The sequence below is a fragment of the Bos mutus genome, chromosome 1 (genome assembly GCF_027580195.1).
Source record: "Bos mutus isolate GX-2022 chromosome 1, NWIPB_WYAK_1.1, whole genome shotgun sequence".
Classification (NCBI taxonomy): domain Eukaryota; kingdom Metazoa; phylum Chordata; class Mammalia; order Artiodactyla; family Bovidae; genus Bos; species Bos mutus.
The window spans coordinates 58,392,415-58,412,217 of record NC_091617.1 but is presented as its reverse complement, the minus strand read 5'-3'; the positions used below and the strand labels follow the sequence as shown (position 1 = coordinate 58,412,217).

Sequence of the window (19,803 nt, the reverse complement as noted above, 5' to 3'; positions counted from 1 at the left end):
CATACCAACCATAATCTCCAAAACTGTGAATGACCAGTGAGACAATGAAAAAGGACTGGACCGCATTCAAATTCTTTTTGTTGGGGTGGGGTGGAATTCAGTTGAGCTTTGAATCTGGGAGGCTGAACCATGGGTCTTAGAATCCAAGGTTGCTGTTGGAGAAATAGTGAGAATTAGCTAGAAAGGTTTTCAGGAAAGAGTAAATTCAATTAACTTGCTATGGCTAAATATTTGAAACCTGAAAATTTTCGGGCTTCCAGACTTGTTCTGATCTCAGTCAGGCATTGGCAATCAAGAAAAGTGCTCGTTTTGTAGTACACCAAGCTACTGCCACTCCCCTGGACAAAACTGCAAAATATCAGTATGCCCTATTGCCCACAAGGACTTCCCTAGTAGCTCAGCTGGTAAGAAATCTGCCTGCAATACAGGAGACCCCAGTCTAATTCCTGGGTTGGAAAGATCCCCTGGAGAAGGGAAAGGCTACCCACTCCAGTATTCTTGGGCTTCCCTTGTGGCTCAGCTTGTAAAGAATCTGCCTGCAATGTGGGAGACCTGGGTTCCACCCCTGGGTTGTTAAGATCCCCTGGAGAAGGGAAAGGCTACCCGCTCCAGTATTCTAGCCTGGAGAATTCTATGGACTCTATAGTCCAAGGGGTCTCAAAGAGTCGGACACAACTGAGTGACTTTCACTTCACTATTGCCCACAAATGAAAGCCTTACCCTACCACCTCCAGCCCCACTCTACCCAAATTTCCCTTGTCCCAACCTGAGCTATTTGTTCATTCCCAGATTGCCAATATCAGTTAAGTGTTGATCAGATTCTAGAACATCGAAGTAACTAATAAGGTGTGAATGAGGTTTATGGGTTCACAAGGCAGATTTGCATTTTAAAAGAGGGATTTGTTAAACACAAATGAACTTCTAATAGAAGGAATGTGTAAGAGAGATTTTTTTCTCTAAGGGATGGGGACATTTCCAGAGCTCTTTGTCAGCTCAGGGGTATCAAGTACAGCCTTGACATTCCTCTTCCATCTGCAAGCTCTTACCATTCACATCTCTATTTATCCTACCAGTAACCTTTGCAAATAGTACATATTTAAAACAGAATTATTAGAGAGTTGCTTGATAGAACTTTGTATAAACCTGAAGGTTCTTTGGCCTCCAATTAGGTACTAGAGCCCTAAATTTCACAGTAGTCCATTTAAACAGACAAAAATGCCATACATTAAAGGATTAACTCTCCATTTAGTGTATTTATCCATTTAATTATTTAAATAAAGAAGAATTTGTAAGAACTTTCCTATAATTACTAAAAGAAATAAATGCTTATTTTTTAATTGAGGGAAAGGTTAGAGACCTTTTAAAAATAAAATCATTTAATTACATAAATATAAAGGAAATTTTTTTTAAAAAACTTTCCATATAATTTTAATGTCAGATCAAGAGAATTAACTTTGAACACTTAGAATTTTTTCTGGGCCAAAGAATTTAATATTTCAGAGGAGAAAGAGGGGACTGATCCACACGAAGAAAGAGGAACATATCAGTAGGGATCTAGGAATCTCTTTAAAATGTGATGAGCAAAGAGAAAATTGCTCTGCTCCACAAATTAATTCCTACTCTAGCTCCCCTAGCTCCCATTTTGAAGAAAGATTATCTGTATCAGGTGGCTTCTCTTGTGGCTCAGCTGGTAAAGAATCCGCTTGCAATGCAGGAGACCTGGGTTCAGTCCCTGGGTTGGAAAGATCTCCTGGAGAAGGAAAAGGCTACCCACTCCAGTATTCTGGTCTAGAGAATTCCATGGGTCCATGGGGTCGCAAAGAGTTGGACACAACTAAGCAACTTTCACTTTCACTGATCTGTATCAGAAACTCATGAAACCACTAACAAAACATTTGATCAGAATTGTACACTTGAAATTTCAGACTTTCATTCTCTGGCCTCTGTACACAGAGTCTATTCATCTTTCCCCCTTAGATCTTTGTGAGCCATCAAAGTCCACTCACAGGTATTACCCAGAAATGTGATGAAGCCATAAAAGAAGATTCTAGAGACAGACTCCTGTTCCCACATGTGTGACTCAATCTTCGTTGTTGTGGACAATTTTTCTGAAGTCCATCCAAAAACTGTCTTTATTATAAAAAGAATAACAACTACTTTGAAATCATGCCAGGTTTTTATAGAATATATAGCTCTTTCACTTCTAATTTATAAAATGCCCTTAAAGGTAGCTTAGAAGGGATTAATAATGATGATGCTCACAGAGATCATTTGAATTTGACAACTGAGCAAATAGTTGAATTAGGATTCAAATCCTAGAGTTAAAGAATTGTATTTCAGATCTTGTGCTTTTTTCATTAGAGCAAATTTTAGGTGCAGATATACCTTCTTGCATGAAATAGGGCTAAGCCACCCCTGCTGCTACTGCTAAGTCACTTCAGTCGTGTCTGACTCTGCGCGACCCCATAGACGGCAGCCCACCAGGCTTCCCCGTCCCTGGGATTCTCCAGGCAAGAACACTGGAGTGGGTTGCCATTTCCTTCTCCAATGCATGAAAGTGAAAAGTGAAAGTAAAGTCGCTCAGTCCTGTCTGATTCTAGCGGCCCCATGGACTGCAGCCTACCAGGCTCCTCCGTCCATGGGATTTTCCAGGCAAAAGTACTAGAGTGGGTTGCCATTGCCTTCTCCGTAAGCCACCCCAGTACTGCCTAAAATTAGTTATGGTAAATAATCCATAAAAATATGACTTTCCAAAATTATTCTTATCTTAAACTTTCATATCATAAAATCTCTCTGGTGGAAGCATTGGGATTAAAGTAATCAAGTTTTATTTTAATAGTTTATCTCTTTCACTTTACAGAAGTGGACCAATAGTGACTATTTTAATTTGCCCTAAAGACAATCATTATGACTATAAATGATGTTATAAGTAACTTTTTTAAAGCTTATGTGTAGGATAATCCCATAATTTATCATCCAAATGAGGGCACTTTTGAGAATGAACGTGGCCACTGTTCCACTGAAACTATCCTGACTAAATGGAGAGATATGATTACTCAACTTACAGAACATAATTCTTGGTTCCAGAGTGATGCATTTTGAATGAACAAAGCCCAGAAGGATGAAAATCTATATACATATACCTTACCAGTAAGTTGCCCTGAATCCCAGTTCTCATGAAGTATTCCCCAGTAAAACTTAGTCACTTTCAGAGGGGTCTAACTAACAGGCATTAAGCAAACATTTGAAATGTCAAGAGGGAAAAATCTATCCAATAGATAAATTTCTACAGTTGATCAAAATATTATATAATACTACATTTTTCAGTCACGAAGTCATGTCTGACTCTTTGCTACCCCATGGACCACTCCAGGCTCCTCTGTCCTCTACTGTCTCCTGGAGTTTGCTCAAATTCATGTCCATTGAGTCAATGATGCTATTTAACCATCTCATCCACTGTCACTCTCTTCTCCTTTGCTTGGATTGATCTCCTTTATATACTACTACATTAGTAATTGATAAAGTAATTAAACTGCTAAGCAAAGGATTTTTATATACAAAAATTAAATTTGATAATGTAGGACTGTATTTAATCTTAAAATATCCTCATGACCGGCACAAATGAATTTTATTTTGAAGAAAAGATAGTATTTAGAGATTGTATTGCTATATACCATGCATGCAACATGCTGTCTTCCTATTTTGCCAATAAACTGCTATACTGAACAGTGACCCTCAGAGAATTGGTGTGCTTAACAGAATAACATTATCAGAAAATGAGAGAGTTTGATAACTCAAGAGAGAATTTGATAACTATTTTTAATTATTGCTGAGTTATTTGGAAATTCTTCAAATGAAATTACATTGGTCCACCAGGGCTTCCCTGGTGGCTCAGACGGTAAAGAATCTGTCTGCAATGTTGGAGACCTGGGTTCGATCCCCGGGTTGGGAAGATTCCCTGGAGGAGGGCATGGCAACCCACTCCAGTATTCTTGCCTGGAGAATTGCCATGGACAGGAGCCTGGCAGGCTACAGTCCATGGGGTCCCAAATAGTTGGACACGACTGAGCAACTAAGCAAAACAATACCTTGCTTAAGAAGTAAAATTTTCCTGGTCTGTATGAAGTTCAGATTGACTTGATTAAGTTCATGGGAAAATGTCAGTTTTCTTACAATTTAAACTTTTAATTTGAGGTAGAAAGTTTCCCTTTTGGACAAAAAGTTGCAGCCTGGAAGTGGTAAAATGTCTTGGCGGGTGGGGAACTAATGAAACTTTGTTGTGGACTAGTTCACAAAGGAATACAAGATGCGTTACATAATGCAGCCCTTTGTTTGTGGAGCTTCTGACAGAATCCTGCAGTTTTAGCTCCGTTTTAGCTTGAACTGAAAACTGCCACCAAAGTCCTCCCAAACTCCAGGCAGCTGAGTCTTTTTCCCCACCTCCTGCCATGATTACTCTGGCTTCTGATTAAATCACACCTTATATTTAAGGTCACTAACCTAAAACGACCCAAAGCTACTTATTTCTCTCTTCAACAGTTCCCCATTATTTGGAATACTTGGAATACTTGAAAATAGTTTCTGTCCTAACTTATGTAGCCTTTTCTCCCAAAGCAAATGCTCTAATAGTTTCCTCATTCATGGGTTCAAACGTCAGGTGAAAGATTTTGGAAACTAGTTAGCATGCTGAGGAGTCTGGAGTATTTGCTTGAGTCGCAACGACGCTACCTGAGGGACAGAGAAAACGTCTTGTTAGTGCTACTTAACGAGTGCCGGCTCCTCGCTTAGTTTTAACAGAATCAGAACTGCATTGCATTGTCTTCTCTATATTTAATAGAAATCTTATTTGTATCATCTCTTCTTTAAAATATCCATGCCTTTGGGACTTCTTAATGTCTTCTTTCTTACTTAAAATACATTTTGACTATTTTTAGAAAACTTTTACAAGTTTGTTTTTATTTTATTACTAACTGAACTAGGTTGTAACAAATTCTCGTCATAGAACTTCTTATTTTAGACTGTTTTTTCTGTTTTGACCTGGTTTAATCCTCCTTTCTCAATACAGATTTCCCCTTTGCTTTCAGAGTGAGCATTTCATTACATTTATTGAATGTCTAGTATATATAATCAAGATATGAAGCCAATGAATATTTATTACATACCAAGAATGTGACTGATGATTACCGTCTAGTTAGGAAGAATAGTTTGGATAATTCAACTTATGATAGTTATTTCTTGGTTAGAAATGTGTTCTGTAGCAAAAATTCTGACCTGAGTGTCTTAAACAGTAGGGGTTTGTGCTTCTCACATAACAAGTCCAGAGATAAAGAGCTGCTGGTATGTGATAAAGTGAGGGCCAACATCTCTGTGTTTCTCTTTGCTTTTTTATTTCTTATTTCACGTTTGTTGCTTTATGGTCACAAAACAGCTGCTGCAGCTAGAAGTGTACTGTCCATATTCAAAGGGAGAAGAGGCAAGCAGAAGGATTGCTTTTTACCTCTATCAGAAGAGAAAAAACTTTCTCAGAAACCAGCTTCTCAAGCAGATTGCCACATAGATCTTATTGACTAGAACTGGGTCCCAAGGCCCCCCTTGGTTGCTAGGGAGGCAAGGAAATCAGGGAACAGATTTGTCATAATTGGCTTAGAAATATCATAACTCATCATTCAGGACTGAGCACACTGCCACTCTGAACAAAATAGGAGTCTGTAGGTAGGAAGAAATTGGGGAATGGATATTGACTGGCAATAGTGTCTATTCCAGCTGTACTAGTCTAAAAAAGAAGAAAAAAGAGAATTAATGTGGACCACAAAAACTGGGAAACAGTTTATGGATATGATAGAACATAACCTAGGCTATGAGGTAATTAAAGCAATTAGATTAATAAAAGAACGACACTAGGACACTCCAACTAAGAGAAGAACAAAAGCTTTAAGAAAGGAACATATGCTATTTATAGGAAGTAGACACTGCATTGTGAATTCCTTAATTCTTTGAAGGCAGGAAGTAAGGCTTATTCCTATTTATTTTCCTAGTGTCTCACACATAATAGATGCTTATTGAATCATAGTAAATGAATGCATAATATTCCAACCCAGAAGTCCAGACATGATTTAATAAATCATGGAGATAATAGAATAGAAAATTAAAATTTAGGCCTCCCTTGGCAATGCCAAGAAAAGGGAAATACTAATATAGTGTGGCTACACTCTGGAATACTTGCTGGGTAGTACTGGAACCTGGGACATTGAAGGAAGTAGAGCAAGAAATGGAGGCTGAAATATCAAGTTAGTAATTTGAACTTAATCTGTAAAAACCTGATTATGTTTCCAGAGTAAAGTTTCAGTAATATACAAATGTTGGCCTCCAGCAGGCCCTCCAGGTATTGGAAGCATCGAGTCTGTTGCTATCACTTGTCCCCCTTTTCTTCAAGTTCTGTTCTCTGTAACCTTCAGAGATTTCTACTGTGAAAGGAGCTCTGGAAAAATGTGAAGTGGTTCGTGGGAGATTCCTAGATTCCTACTTTACAATAATCGACATTTTACTTTTGTCCAGTTTCTGTTCTTTGCCAGTCTCTCTGCTGCCATTTTTAGGAGATCATTAAAATACCTGACTATCAATTGTTTATATTCTAACCAAGAATTTAAATCTCTTGATTGTTTTAAGTGAAGAAAAAGAAATTTAATACTGTTCACAAAAAATTAAGTTGGTCAAAAGGATAATTTGACTGGCTTTTATTGCTATGGTACAAATTCAACCAGACAACTCAGGCAAGAGTCAGACAGACTTGTTTCTGCAAATACCAAATGAGTAACTTCCACTAAAGGGAAATTATCTTTCTCATAGTCTTGCTCACTTTCTATTTAACCAAGGATAAACTGTCTTGTCCTACTTTGTTTCCTGAACCCTAGAATTTAAAATTGGCTTACCATCTACAATATTGCTAAGTAGTAAACTGAAATAATAAATGAAAGTAATTTAATTTTTGAATTGCACATCCATAAATCCCACATAATTTCAATGATTTGCAATTCCTTTTTGTTTTCAAGACCTTAACTTTACACACAAAAAATATGCTGGTGGAGTGGGGATAGGCATAGTAGTAAAATGTGCCAACTTAGTAACGGAGTTCTAACATGCTTATGGTCTATGGTCATTTGGTGAAGTTTACTTATTGCTTTAGGTTTCAGCCTCCTTGGTTAGATTAGAATGTGTGTGTGTGCTAAGTCACTTCAGTCATATCAGACTCTTTGCAACCCCATGGACTGTAGCCCGCCTCGCTCCTCTGTCCATGGGGATTCTCCAGGCAAGAATGCTGGAGTAGGTTGCCATGCCCTCCTCCAGGGGATCTTCCTGACCCAGGGATCAAATCCAGGTCTCCTAACATTTCCTGCATTGGCAGGTGGGTTCTTTACCTCTAGCGCCACCTCAGAAGCCCTAGATTAGAATACTTCAGGCTATTTAAGCTGAAGAGTACTTTTTATTTTGACAAAAAAATTTTTTTTAATTGATTGAGTTATATATTTCCAGTGACAGATTTTTAACTATTCCGAAGACTTAACATTATTAATATTGCACTTGAATAAGTCACTCAGTTTGAGCATCAGTTTTCTCATCAAAATGAGGCAACTGGACTTACATGATCTCTAGCTATTTGCAGCTCTGAAATTGTATGATTTCATTTTTCAATTCAATTCAACAAACATTAATGAAGTACTTATATAATGCAAATCAACATGGTAGAGCCCAGATGGATACAGAGATAAATAACATGATTGTTTCATGCAAGGAGTTTGCAATTGGCTTCATTCAAGATTGAGGTGTATATTTCTCAACATGTCCTAGCCCCTCATGTTTGGGATGTGATTTATGAATGAAGGCATATGATTTATTACCAAAGGGGAGGAAATTCATTCATTTGTTAATGTTTCTCATATCTGAATTTGGAGAAATTAAAAAGGGGTCTGAACTATTATTTTAATTATGTTGTGCAATTGTATCCTACCCTCATTGCAGAGAATTTGGAGCCTTCCAGACCATTATCACATCCATCCCTAAAGAAGTCCAATGAAAATAGAAAGAAGTAAATATAGTTATCCATATTTTAGTGATTAGAAAAATGGGCCCTAGATTTCCTGGAGATATACAATGAGCAAGTGAACAGGCAAAAAATCTAGGAACCCTCCCCCTAGGACTGCATAACCAGCTTCCCTTGTGAGTGACAGTTTCTTTTAGCAGATTCTGCAGAGCCTGATTGCTAACCTGTCTTCCGCACCTGATCCTTCCTTATTCTTTATCTAAACAGCAGCTTAGTCACTGATGATTTCAGATGTATCACCAGGAAAAAAAAAGGGGTATGGTGGAAGAGTGGAATGTACACAACAACAGATGTGCCATGCAAGCTGTGATATAGTGATATAGTGTTCCAGTCTTCGGTTTGCATTAAAATTAGAAGTGAAGAAAAGTTGAGGACTCAGTCAGTCTGATCCATAAGCATTTGTCTGTAGGCCCAGCAGCCATAAAGAAACCTGTGTCACTCTAAACATGCCACCCTGGAAACTCTGTCTCAATCCTTAGTATCACTAGAATTTTCCTAACCTGCTTTTGAGGGAAGTTAAGAACATAATGAATTTTCTTCTTTTTTACAAATTCTGCAAGCAGCTCCTTGGAAACAGTTGATTATATTTCCTTCTTTACCTAAATCTTCCTAGGTAGTAAAAAAGTCATATCCGTGTTTCGTCTCATGGTTTCCTTAGTCAAAAATTTGCATCCAAGGCCTAGGAAAATGTTTGGTCTTCACGATTGAATGTTTAAACAGGTGCACACTTCACTGGTCTGGCTGAGGAAAGGTAGTCTCCTCCTTTCGGAAACCGTGACGTTAAGAGAAAGATTCTCATGCCAGCTTTTATGAATGCCTGTGGAGGAGAGTCAGGTAATTCTTAAGACTTATTACCTGGGTTACCAACCTACTTGCATCCCTCCTATTTTATGTTCTCATGAAGAAATTGATTTAATAGATTCAAGATATTATTAAATACATTCTGCATTAATATTATATGTCCTCTTTGAATCCAAGTGGCAATACAATAGAATTTCATTTTATAAATAACACCTTTCAAGCTAACACCACAGGGCACAGTACAAAAGAATCAAAATAGAACACAAATGCTGTAATCAAATGCAGACCCCAGGAAGGCTGATTAAAAAGGCATGTTGCTAGTAAGAGCAGCCGACAGGGTAAATATAGTGGGTCAGAGCAGAACAGCCAACTGAACAGAAGGGCACACTAAAATAAAATGGACTTGCCTGCCTGATTCACATGGCCTTATGATTCTCCTTTGTCATCGTTTCCTTTTGGACTCAACAATTGCAGGGAAGAGGGGGTGCATATCTGTTTGCTGGGGAAATGGGGATCGAATGTATGTAAGGTCATTAGGTTTATCCTCAGTCTTCACAGACAACACAAACAAAAGAAAATTCTAAAGACAGTCACTTGTCTAAAATCCTAAAGCAATGCCTACAGTATTTGCTTGATAATCCCACTGGTTTTCAGAAAACACGACTGAAGGAAGCCAGTAGATCCTCCCCATAATAGTGAGAGCAGATAGTACTACTATGACCAGGCATCAGTGAAAACAGACAAATGGGTGGGACAGGTGCTTTGTGGCCTTAGTTTTGAGCCTGTCTCCTCTCCATAGCACTCGCTCCTCACCCAGTTGCTTTCTGTGCTCTCAGCCTCTTACCACCACACAACCCTTTCTAATGTCGGGGGTTTGTTTTAAATCCTACCTCTAGGTATAGAATAAACAGTTCTGCCCTCTTCTAAAAGGAAGAAAAGAATTAGGTGAAAACAGTTGAGATATTTAAGTATACCTCCCCATCCATATGTAAAATCAGTTCTGTCAGTGATCACTGTATACCTTAAGGAATGCTTCCCATTGGTCATTTACTTAAGCTTTTCTATATAATATTGAACGTAGAACAATATAGGACAAGACTCATAGGGAAAATTCCCTACTAAATATATGATACATTTTTCTAAAATACAGCAACTCATAGTGAACAGCCTCCCCCAAAATGAGTCATAGAACAGCAAATATGGGTTCTAGAGTCAATAAAAAGAAAAGGAGAAAGGAAAGATAATAGTTGAGCTCATTTTTACCACTCTTGAAGCTGTGGATTGTTCATAATGACTCTCCTGATTTACCCACTTAGTTGAAATTCTGGACTGGGATCACCGATGCATAAATCTAGGTCAACAGTTTAGTATTTCTTTACATTTTTTCCTAATCTGTTAACTGTAAACAAGTAAAACATATGTGGGCAGCATTTGGGGCTTACCCAGTGGTTTAGCAGTTAAGAATCTTCCTGCAGTCCAAGAGACACAGGAGATGTGAGTTCAATCCCTGAGTCAGGCAGATCCCCTGGAGGAGGGCATGGCAATCCACTCCAATCTTCTTGCTGGGAAAATCCCATGGACAGGAGCCTGGTGGGCTACAGTCCATGGGGCCACAAACAGCCCACATGACTGAAGAGAATGAGCACTCACGGGCAGCATTTGGGTTGGGGGAGGTCATCATGCCAATACTAGTAGTGCCACTTTTATTTAATAGAATATTATTGTCCTTAATTCTGACAATATGTATTTAATTATACAGAGTCAGTGCATTAGCAAAGGTAAACAAGTCTAGTTAGTCATATAGTAAGAGAACACTGGATTGTAATCTCCAAAGTGAGTTATCTCATCAAGTGTATGATCTAATAACTCTGCCTGTTATCCATGTGCTGCCACGCAGATCCAAATTCACCCTTCCTTGCCTGCTCAACAAAAATGTATCTGGCTCCTTTAAATATTTCCCTTTCCTGACTGTCTGTGTGTGTGCGCTTTGCCAGTGAGGATTCAGAGAGACATTATAGGAGGAAGAGGGTTTCCTTCCAGGTTGCCTGTACATTTTTGGCAGGCTCCTGCACTGTGCATGGTTCTCTAGGGCCTGGCTCCTGCGGCACACACTTCCGCCCTGTGGCCCAGCAGCCGAAGTTCAGGTAGTTTCTCCAGTGTCCAGCAGCTACCTCTATTACCCACCACACACACACACACAGACATGCACACATTGGGCGGTGGTTTACGTGGTAGAGTGCCTCGGATGAAACAGCCTCCCTGTGAACAGTTTCCCAGACACCCTGGAGTATAGACTTCCAGCCAGTTTTTCTGACACACTGCTCCAGCAGTTTCTCTGCCATTCAGTCATTGGCTGTGCCTTGTGCAACAATGGGCTTCCCTGGTGGTTCAGTCAGTAAAGAATCTGCCTGCAATGCAGGACACCCAGGTTTGATCCCTGGGTCAGGAAGATCCACTGGAGAGGGGAATAGTTATCCACTGGAGAGGGGAATAGTTACCCACTCCAGTATTCTTGCCTTGAGAACTCCATGGACAGAGGAGTCTGGCAGGCTACAGTCCACGAGATTGCAAAGAATCAGACACGACTGAGTGCCTAACACTTTCACTTTGCCCAATAAAGACTGCAGCCTGGTCCAAAGGTGTAAGGGACTCTTGATCGGGCACTCTGTATCAGCCTTAGAAGTCGTGGCTCCTCCTTATATTTGCTTGTTCTTATATAATTTCAGTTAAGTTCAGTTCAGTCGCTCACTCATGTCCAACTCTTTGCAACCCCATGAACCACAGCACGCCAGGCCTCCCTATCCATCACCAACTCCCAGAGTTTACTCAAACTCATGTCCACTGAGTCAGTGATGCCATCTAACCATCTCGTCCTCTGTCGTCCCCTTCTCCTCCTGCCTTCAATCTTTCCCAGCATCAGGGTCTTTTCAAATGAGTCAGCTCTTCGCGTCAGGTGGCTAAAATATTGGAATTTCAACTTCAGTATCAGTCCTTCCAATGAACACCCAGGACTGATCTCCTTTAGGATGGACTGGTTAGATCTCCTGGCAGTCCAAAGGACTCTCAAGAGTCTTCTCCAACACCACAGTTCAAAAGCATCAATTCTTCGGCGCTCAGCTTTCTTTAGAGTCCAACTCTCACATCCATACATGACTACTGGAAAAACCATAGCCTTGACTAGACAGACCTTTGTTGACAAAGTAATGTCTCTGCTTTTTAATATGCTGTCTAGGTTGGTCATTACTTTTCTTCCAAGGAGTAAGCGTCTTTTAATTTCATGGCTGCAATCACCATCTGCAGTGATTTTGAAGCCCAGAAAAATAAACTCAGCCACTGTTTCCCATCTATTTGCCATGAAGTAATGGAACCCATGATCTTAGTTTTCTGAATTTTGAGCTTTAAGCCCACTTTTTCACTCTCCTCTTTCACTTTCATCAAAAGGCTATTTAGTTCTTCTTCACTTTCTGCCATAAGGGTGGTGTCATCTGCATATCTGAGGTTATTGATATTTCTCCCAGCAATCTGATTCCAGCTTGTGCTCACCCAGCCCAGCATTTCTCATGATGTACTTTGCTCATAAGTTAAATAAGCAGGGTGACAATATACAGCCTTGACATACTCCTTTTCCTATTTGGAACCAGTCTGTTGTTCCATGTCCAGTCCTAACTGTTTGCTTCCTGACCTGCATATAGGTTTCTCAAGAGGCAGGTCAGGTGGTCTGTATTCCCATCTCTTTCAGAATTTTCCACAGTTTATTGTGATCCACACAGTCAAAGGTTTTGACATAGTCAATAAAGCAGAAATAGATGTTTTTCTGGAACTCTCTTGCTTTTTCAATGATCTAGCAGATGTTGACAATTTGATCTCTGGTTCTTCTGCCTTTTCTAAAACCAGCTTGAACATCTGGAAGTTCACGGTTCACATATTGCTGAAGCCTTGCTTGGAGAATTTTGAGCATTACTTTACTAGCGTGTGAGATGAGTAAAATTGTGCAGTAGTTTGAGCATTCTTTAGCATTACCTTTCTTTGGGATTGGAATGAAAACTGACCTTTTCCAGTCCAGCAGCCCCTTCTGAGTTTTCCAAATTTGCTGGCATATTGACTACAGCACTTAAACAGCATCATCTTTTAGGATTTGATATAGCTCCACTGGAATTCCATCACCTCCACTAGCTTTGTTTGTAGTGATGCTTTCTAAGGCCCACTTGACTTCACATTCCAGGTTGTCTGGCTCTAAGTGAGTGATCACACCGTCATGATTATCTGGGTCATGAAGATCTTTTTTGTATTGTTCTTGTATGTATTCTTGCCACCTCTTCTTAATATCTTCTGCTTCTGTTAGGTCCATACCATTTCTGTCCTTTATTGAGCCCATCTTGTATAATTTACAGTTGTCTTATCATTAGTCACTCCCTCATTACTCCAAACCCCTGTTATAGTTAATAACTCTTTATATTAAATTTTTCCTATTCAAATTACTGTGTGGTTTCTGTTTCCTGATGGACCATGACTGCTCCATGACTAAAAAGGATTGAAGTAATATGTATTGTTTGGGAGTAGGTAGCAGTAAATCATCTCTTTATGGAATGGATTAGCATTAGTATGATGGGCCTTATCCCAGCCTCGCTGTTAGAGGAACAAAGAGTTTTGAGAATTTGATGCTAGATTGAAAAGTGACTTAAGAATATGACGCTGTGTACTATTTTTAACTGTACATATGGTTTTAAGGATCTGATTTTAAAATATTTTACTTGATCTCACTGAGAGTTTTGTAAAATGTAAACTGTAAAAAGGCAGACAACAAAAGCCTGGACTCAAAAGTAATTTGTTGGCCTTGAAAAGATGTTGGAAAATAATAACACTATAATGTGAATATTTAGATTAGTAATGCTAGGGAAATAATGATTCCCATGGTTTTTTGAGAACTTGTAGCAACAGGGGTAGATGGGGCTTCCCTGGTGGCTCAGAGGGTAAAGAATCTGCCTGCAGTACAGGAGATGCAAGTTCCGTCCCTGGGTCAGGAAGGTCCCCTGGAGAAGGGAATGGCTACCCACTCCAGTATTCTTGCCTAGAGAATTCCACGGACAGAGGAGCCTGGAAGACTACAGTCCATGGGGTTGCAAAGAGCAGGACATGACTGAGTGATTAACACACACACACACTGTTATTATCCTTATTTTACAAATAGAGAAATAGAGGTTCTGGAAGGTTAAGGAACTGACGTAACATGCTTTGTGTAGTACATCTCAGGGCAAGGTTTTGAGCTTAGATCTGACTGTGAGGCCTGACTCGGAACCATTGCCCTCTGCTATCAGAACACTAATACTGAAATAAATAGCAAGCTACCTGGGAGACCAAACACAGAAGAGATACCAAATCCAGAAAGAGATACTCTAACATATCCTTAAAATGTATAGCACACTTTGAGATAGTTCTGAGACAATTTAGTACTCTTACCTAAAAATATATGGACGAGCTGGGTGAACACTGATGATCAAATCCCCAGATCCAAAGTGTTAACTGTGTATCAAAACCCCAGCAGCCTTGATTCAGAGCTGAATTGAAGGCAGATGAAATATTAACAGCAGTTCTAGCAGCACAAAATGAAATATGAGATCCTGTATCAGAAATTATTAGTAACCTGTTAAAAGAAATGCTGAAAAATGGCAGTTACCAAATTAAAACTGGGAAACAGAGCCCAAATGGGAAATTTTGAAAAGTTTGGAGGAAAATAAATGACAGATTGTCCTCTTGGCTCTTATTACTATGCCATCCTAAATCCTACTTGGCAATACATGGTGGAGGTGAAATAAGAACTGCATCACTGCCAGTGCTGGTCCTCAAATTTGTAGTCCTAAGTGTCTGTGAGGGTGTCTGCGATTGATTGGAAAAGTAGCTAGAATTTGGTAGCTCTATCTAAACTGGAGAGTCTAGAGACTCTTATTATGAAAGGCTTCCTCTCATTTGTGAATTGGCCCCTTTGCTCCACTTTTGGATGCCTGGCTTCCTCCATGCCGAGCTGCACTAAATGTTTCTACATGGGAAAGCTATTCTCCTTAAATGCTTTCAAATTTAAAGCATCTATCTGGATATGTTCATGTTTATGACTCAAAATATCTAGCATCAAAAAAAAATAGAGAGAGAGAGAAAGGTTACAAATACCAAATACTGGGTAGTAAATGAAGGCGATATTTTTCCATCAGTAACTGAGAGCAGAGAAATGACTAGAAGCAGAGTTGCTGAGCAGTTGGTGCCAGAGAGAAAAAGGAAATGAGCTATAGAACCATAGAATCTTCATGTTGGCAGAGACTATGGAGTTCATGCAGTCCAACCCTATCATTTTTCAATGAAGACACTGAGACATGGGGAGTTAAGGGACTTGACTTGCCCTAGACACATAGCTGTTTACTGACAGTCAGGCCAAAAACATTTCCCAACTCCCAGTCTGGAACTCTGTAGTTCAGCATGCTACTGCCATTCTCTACTGAAAATTAACACTAACCCAGCCTGGAACATAGAAGAATTCAGCATCTGTGAGAAGCAAGAAAAATGAATTCTGAGATGGAAATCAGTCCGAGAAAAAAGAGAGGGGAAATGAATGATTCTCTTTCACTGTGATTCTTTGGCCAATGTTTCTAAAGATATTTTCTATCAGTTTACTCCTCCATCCCTTTCTACAAAAAAATAATAAAATAATTTGGTTGTAATTCCCCAGGGTTTATATTTACACATTCAGATTTGATTTACTTTGAGAATTCTCCCATGTACAAGTTGTCTTGATTATTTCGTGTGTGGCATTCCCATTGATTCCTGTTATTTACATGGGCCTGACTCTTTTTCCTAGCACTTAAATGTGCTCCAGAGTCCTTGTAGGGAGAATCTTCTCCCAGGGACACCCTAAGGATCAGATGTAGATTTAAGATGCAAGAATTATATTCTATTAACCTTTGTATTCTGTTAACCTCCTGGAAAACTTAAGCCATATGTGGGCCTCATAATAAGGCTCATGAGTTAGGTGAAATAATTTTATTTGGAAGCACAGGATACTTTGAAATAAACCAGTAACAAAGGAGAGACAATAAAAATGTTTCCGTAGGATACCCTGTGAAATAACAGTATGGGTCTTTCAGACAAGTTGAATATGTTTCAGAATAGAGCAACCGGAAATGAGAGAGTCAGACAGTATGATGAAAACTACAGATGGAATGCTTCGCATGGGAAGTGATTATATACAAGAAGAGGGCTCAGGAGCAGGTAGGCGTGGAGTTGGAAAGGAGTGGGTAACTGAAATAAGAGAAGATAATGCTTGACCAGGTCTAGTAAAATATTCCCTGCCACAACCACTGTTCCATGAAGAGACTGAGCCAAGAGGCCTGAAGAAGCTAACCTGAAGTTCAGCGTTGCCATTATTGTGGGAGGCAGCAGGCAGAGCACACCCGGATTTGTGTTACGCAGTAATCAGTGCTGGGTGTCAGCATTCATCAGCCAGATGGCCAGACCCACAATTAATCAATTAGGCTGGGATGATCAACTGGACTAAGTTTTCCCCTTTGGTAAAAAACCCTCATCACGCAGTCAAGGCCAATAGCACTTTTATCCTGTTGCTTTTGGAGATGCTTCTAAACATCCCTCTTCTGTTTCAGGTTTCTAGTTACTTCGTGTTATTAAGTTCCAAGCTGCTTGGACAATATAGATACCCCAAATCGAGATTTTAACATAATAGGTTTTTAACATCCTCTGTGTTCATACATAATGTTTCAAATCTCCAGATAGAAACAAGCTTTTTGAAACAGCATTCTCTGAGGAATTTACTAGATGTAAGGTCTTCCTATTGGATCCTCTGAATCCATTGCAACAACACTGGAAATGATTCTTTCACTGAGTACTTAGGAAGATGATAGGTTAATAAGATACAAACAATTAGCATTTCATTGAGTATCCAACCTGTGATAGATACTACCATGATAAGGATCAGCAAACATTGATTCCATCTTTATAATAATTCAAGGTGATAATATTCCATTTCAAAGAAAAGAAAACTGAGGCTAGAAAGTTCATTTTCTTAAGGTCAAGCATTTATCAAAGAGGTGGTGAGATGATTTAATGATCTTTGGAATAAAAACTAAAAATTTATTCTACTTTTTTTTATACATTTTACACAACTGTTCATCTTTATACAAAAATAGTTAGGAATATATAGTGAGTCTTTATTAGCTCTGTCTAAAGCTCTGTAAAGAAATCTTTTACTAGTGTTTCCCAGCCCTGATAATGGTGTTCTCTTTTTCCTGCAACTCTTGCTGTACCCCATCTGACTTTTCAAGTTGCTTTCTCCCTTGTTTGGGGGCCATCGCCACTATTTGCTGACCATTCTGTCCCCACCTCAGTTTCCTTATCTAGAAACGCTCCCTCTGAGTTTGTTTCCTACCCTAAGTCTTTTCTTTATCCATTGACTCATTCAGGCTATTAGCCTCCTCCAAAAAAATGTCTGTTCATTGATTTATTTTTTATGTTGAACCTGTTTTTTTCCTCTGACTGTTTTATTTTCCTTCTCCTCTTGCTATATAACAGTACTCCTGCACAGGAAGAGGCGTGGGAAAGTCCTGTTGACAAGAAGTGTCACTTGCTGATGGAGGTCCATGCTGACCCCATGGAGCAGAAATATAGACACAGTCTCATATTCCCTTTGTTTTCCAACACTGAACTTACTTCTCTCCTTTCTCTTGGCTCTTCTTTACTGCCACCCAAGCTTAACTGGAGTGCTTCTCTTTAACCATTTTGTGACCAGATTTTGCGAGGATGTCATTGACCCAAATGCACATCTTTGAGATATTAGGCTTTTACTTATAATCACATTATTTTATGGAACATGAGGCTTCCTGTTGTGATTTTACTGTACCGCTTTTCTTTTATTTGTTTGTTTTGCTACTTATCAAATAGGGAAAGCAATACCAAAATACCACAGGATGGTGTATAGGTAACCACTTTTTCTTAAATCAAGTTTAGGAGCACATGGAAAAAAAAAGGTATTACAGAGATCTTAATGAGCATCTTTTCTCCTCCAGGGCTCTACTGATGCCCTCTTTTTCTGTCTGCGGTACTCTAATTTGTTCTTGCTATGTTTGGTAGGCAGCTGTTCTAAGTTTTTCCCTTGCTGCTCCTTTTTGTACAGTCCTTCAGTCTTCACCCCAGAGCTGATGAGGCTCTTTCATTTTGACCTGCAGTATCTCTGTGAATTGCAGAGCTGAGCCCTGCCATCTAAACTGCCTTTCTGCTTCATTTTGCTCCTGACCTAACACCACCCCCCCACCCCTGCTATTCCAGGCCTGGCCTCTCATGACCAGAGACTGCTGACTCATCCTGGCCTGTGCCAAGCTGTGCAGTCGCTTAGCGATGTGGACAGGAGTCGAAGGACTAGAATGAGATCACTGAACTCATTTCACTTGTTGCTTACGGTACAGTCCAGCATGAGCTGGAAATGTAGGAACCTCAGCCTCTCGAGCAGAAAGAGTAAGTAGATTAAACACACTGCATCACCAAGCCCTCAACAAGCAATAGTAGGGTGGTGGGCGGGGCTGGCTTTTTCATGGCCGTGTCTAGGGCATTCCGGTTCATCAGGAATGTTCCTTTGTCCTCTCTTCTTCCTCTCCTCCACAATCGCACCCTCCCCCCTCCCTGAACTTCCCTTCTGAAAATGTCCGGATGGCACAGCAGTCATCTGGGCAGAAATGAAATTTTGCTAATAAGCAGCCTCCACAAGAAATCCTAGAACAGTGACACTGTTGAAACTGCTTATGTGTCTACTGGGAACTGACATGAACTTCCCAACAGAATTCAAGGAGATGAAAAAAAAATCTCTTTTTGTTCTCCTTTTCTTTCTGATTCTCTTTTCCTTTCTGTTTTGAGGGAGGTAGTTTCAGGAGAAATGGCTGCATTCTGGTGTGGTGTAAAGTTTTCCGTCGGGAGACAATAATGTACATTCCTCTGGCAGGACGGGATGGGTTTTTTTTTTTTTGTTTCTCTTGCTGTTGTTTATTTATAAGACATTTCCTCTCAGTTAGTGGAAGTTAGATCGTAAGAGGCTCCAGTGATTTTCCTTCCACCTCCCCTCCCTAATTTCTGTGCTTCAGCACTCTGGAACACCGTGAACTCGACGAACTAATCAAAGCAGGGAGCTTAGCTGCCAGGCCTGGACAGCCTCGGGAGTCTGTGCTGATTCTCAGGCGACACTCCTTGGATCAGGAACCACAGTCCTGGTGAGTGGTGAGGTTCCAGAATTTGATGTGTCAAGGATTCTATTCTTGGTGTCTCTGAGGCAGTCAGAAAATAACGAGTGTTTTTTAAATGGAAAAAAATGGAATTTTTTTTTAAAAAAGCTACCAAACAATCCAACGGCCTGATGAAGATTTTACTATGTACAGCTGAGAGCACTCTATGGACAATGGCTGAGCCTTGAGTCTGTGCTCAGGAGGAGCCTGCAGGCTTAGGTTTCATGCTACCACCGATGGATGTCAGCCTTGACATGCCTAGCAAACATGCTGGTGGGAGGAGAAAGATAGGTGAGTGAGTGCGGCTGGGAGGTAGCAGATGGGGTTATAGGAGGGGGAAGTGAAAGTGGGATTCAGGATCCGTTTGGAGTTTCTCTCTACCAGCTTTTCGTGCATCTCTCCTTTGCACATTTACATTATGCTCAGAATACGTAACGTGCCCAGTTAAGCAAGGAGTAAAAGTGGCTGCGTGGAACAAGAATATTGTTTAATACTGTTCTTCTGAAGATCACTTTGCTAAGAACTGGCTGTTTTTAAATGTTTGGGAAACTTCCCCCACCCAACCTTTGGAAAATATTATTTGTCATACCCTTGTCTTTATTCTTCTGCATTCATGATATTAAACAGAAGAATGCAAGG

The 19,803-nt window shown here is 39.9% G+C and overlaps 1 protein-coding gene across 25 annotated transcripts in view; it reads left to right on the top strand.

Annotated features, from left to right (window-relative positions):
* Positions 1–19,803, top strand: part of ZBTB20 (zinc finger and BTB domain containing 20) — an 865,400-nt gene that overhangs the window by 518,907 nt on the left and 326,690 nt on the right. The window contains exons 6-8 of one of the 25 annotated variants that reach the window (XM_070369671.1): positions 18,221–18,406; positions 19,027–19,152; positions 19,273–19,455. The exons of the other annotated variants lie outside the window; for them this stretch is intronic. The gene's annotated coding sequence lies outside the window, so the exon portion shown is untranslated. The remainder of the gene's footprint in view (positions 1–18,220; positions 18,407–19,026; positions 19,153–19,272; positions 19,456–19,803) is intronic. 25 annotated transcript variants of the gene reach the window in all.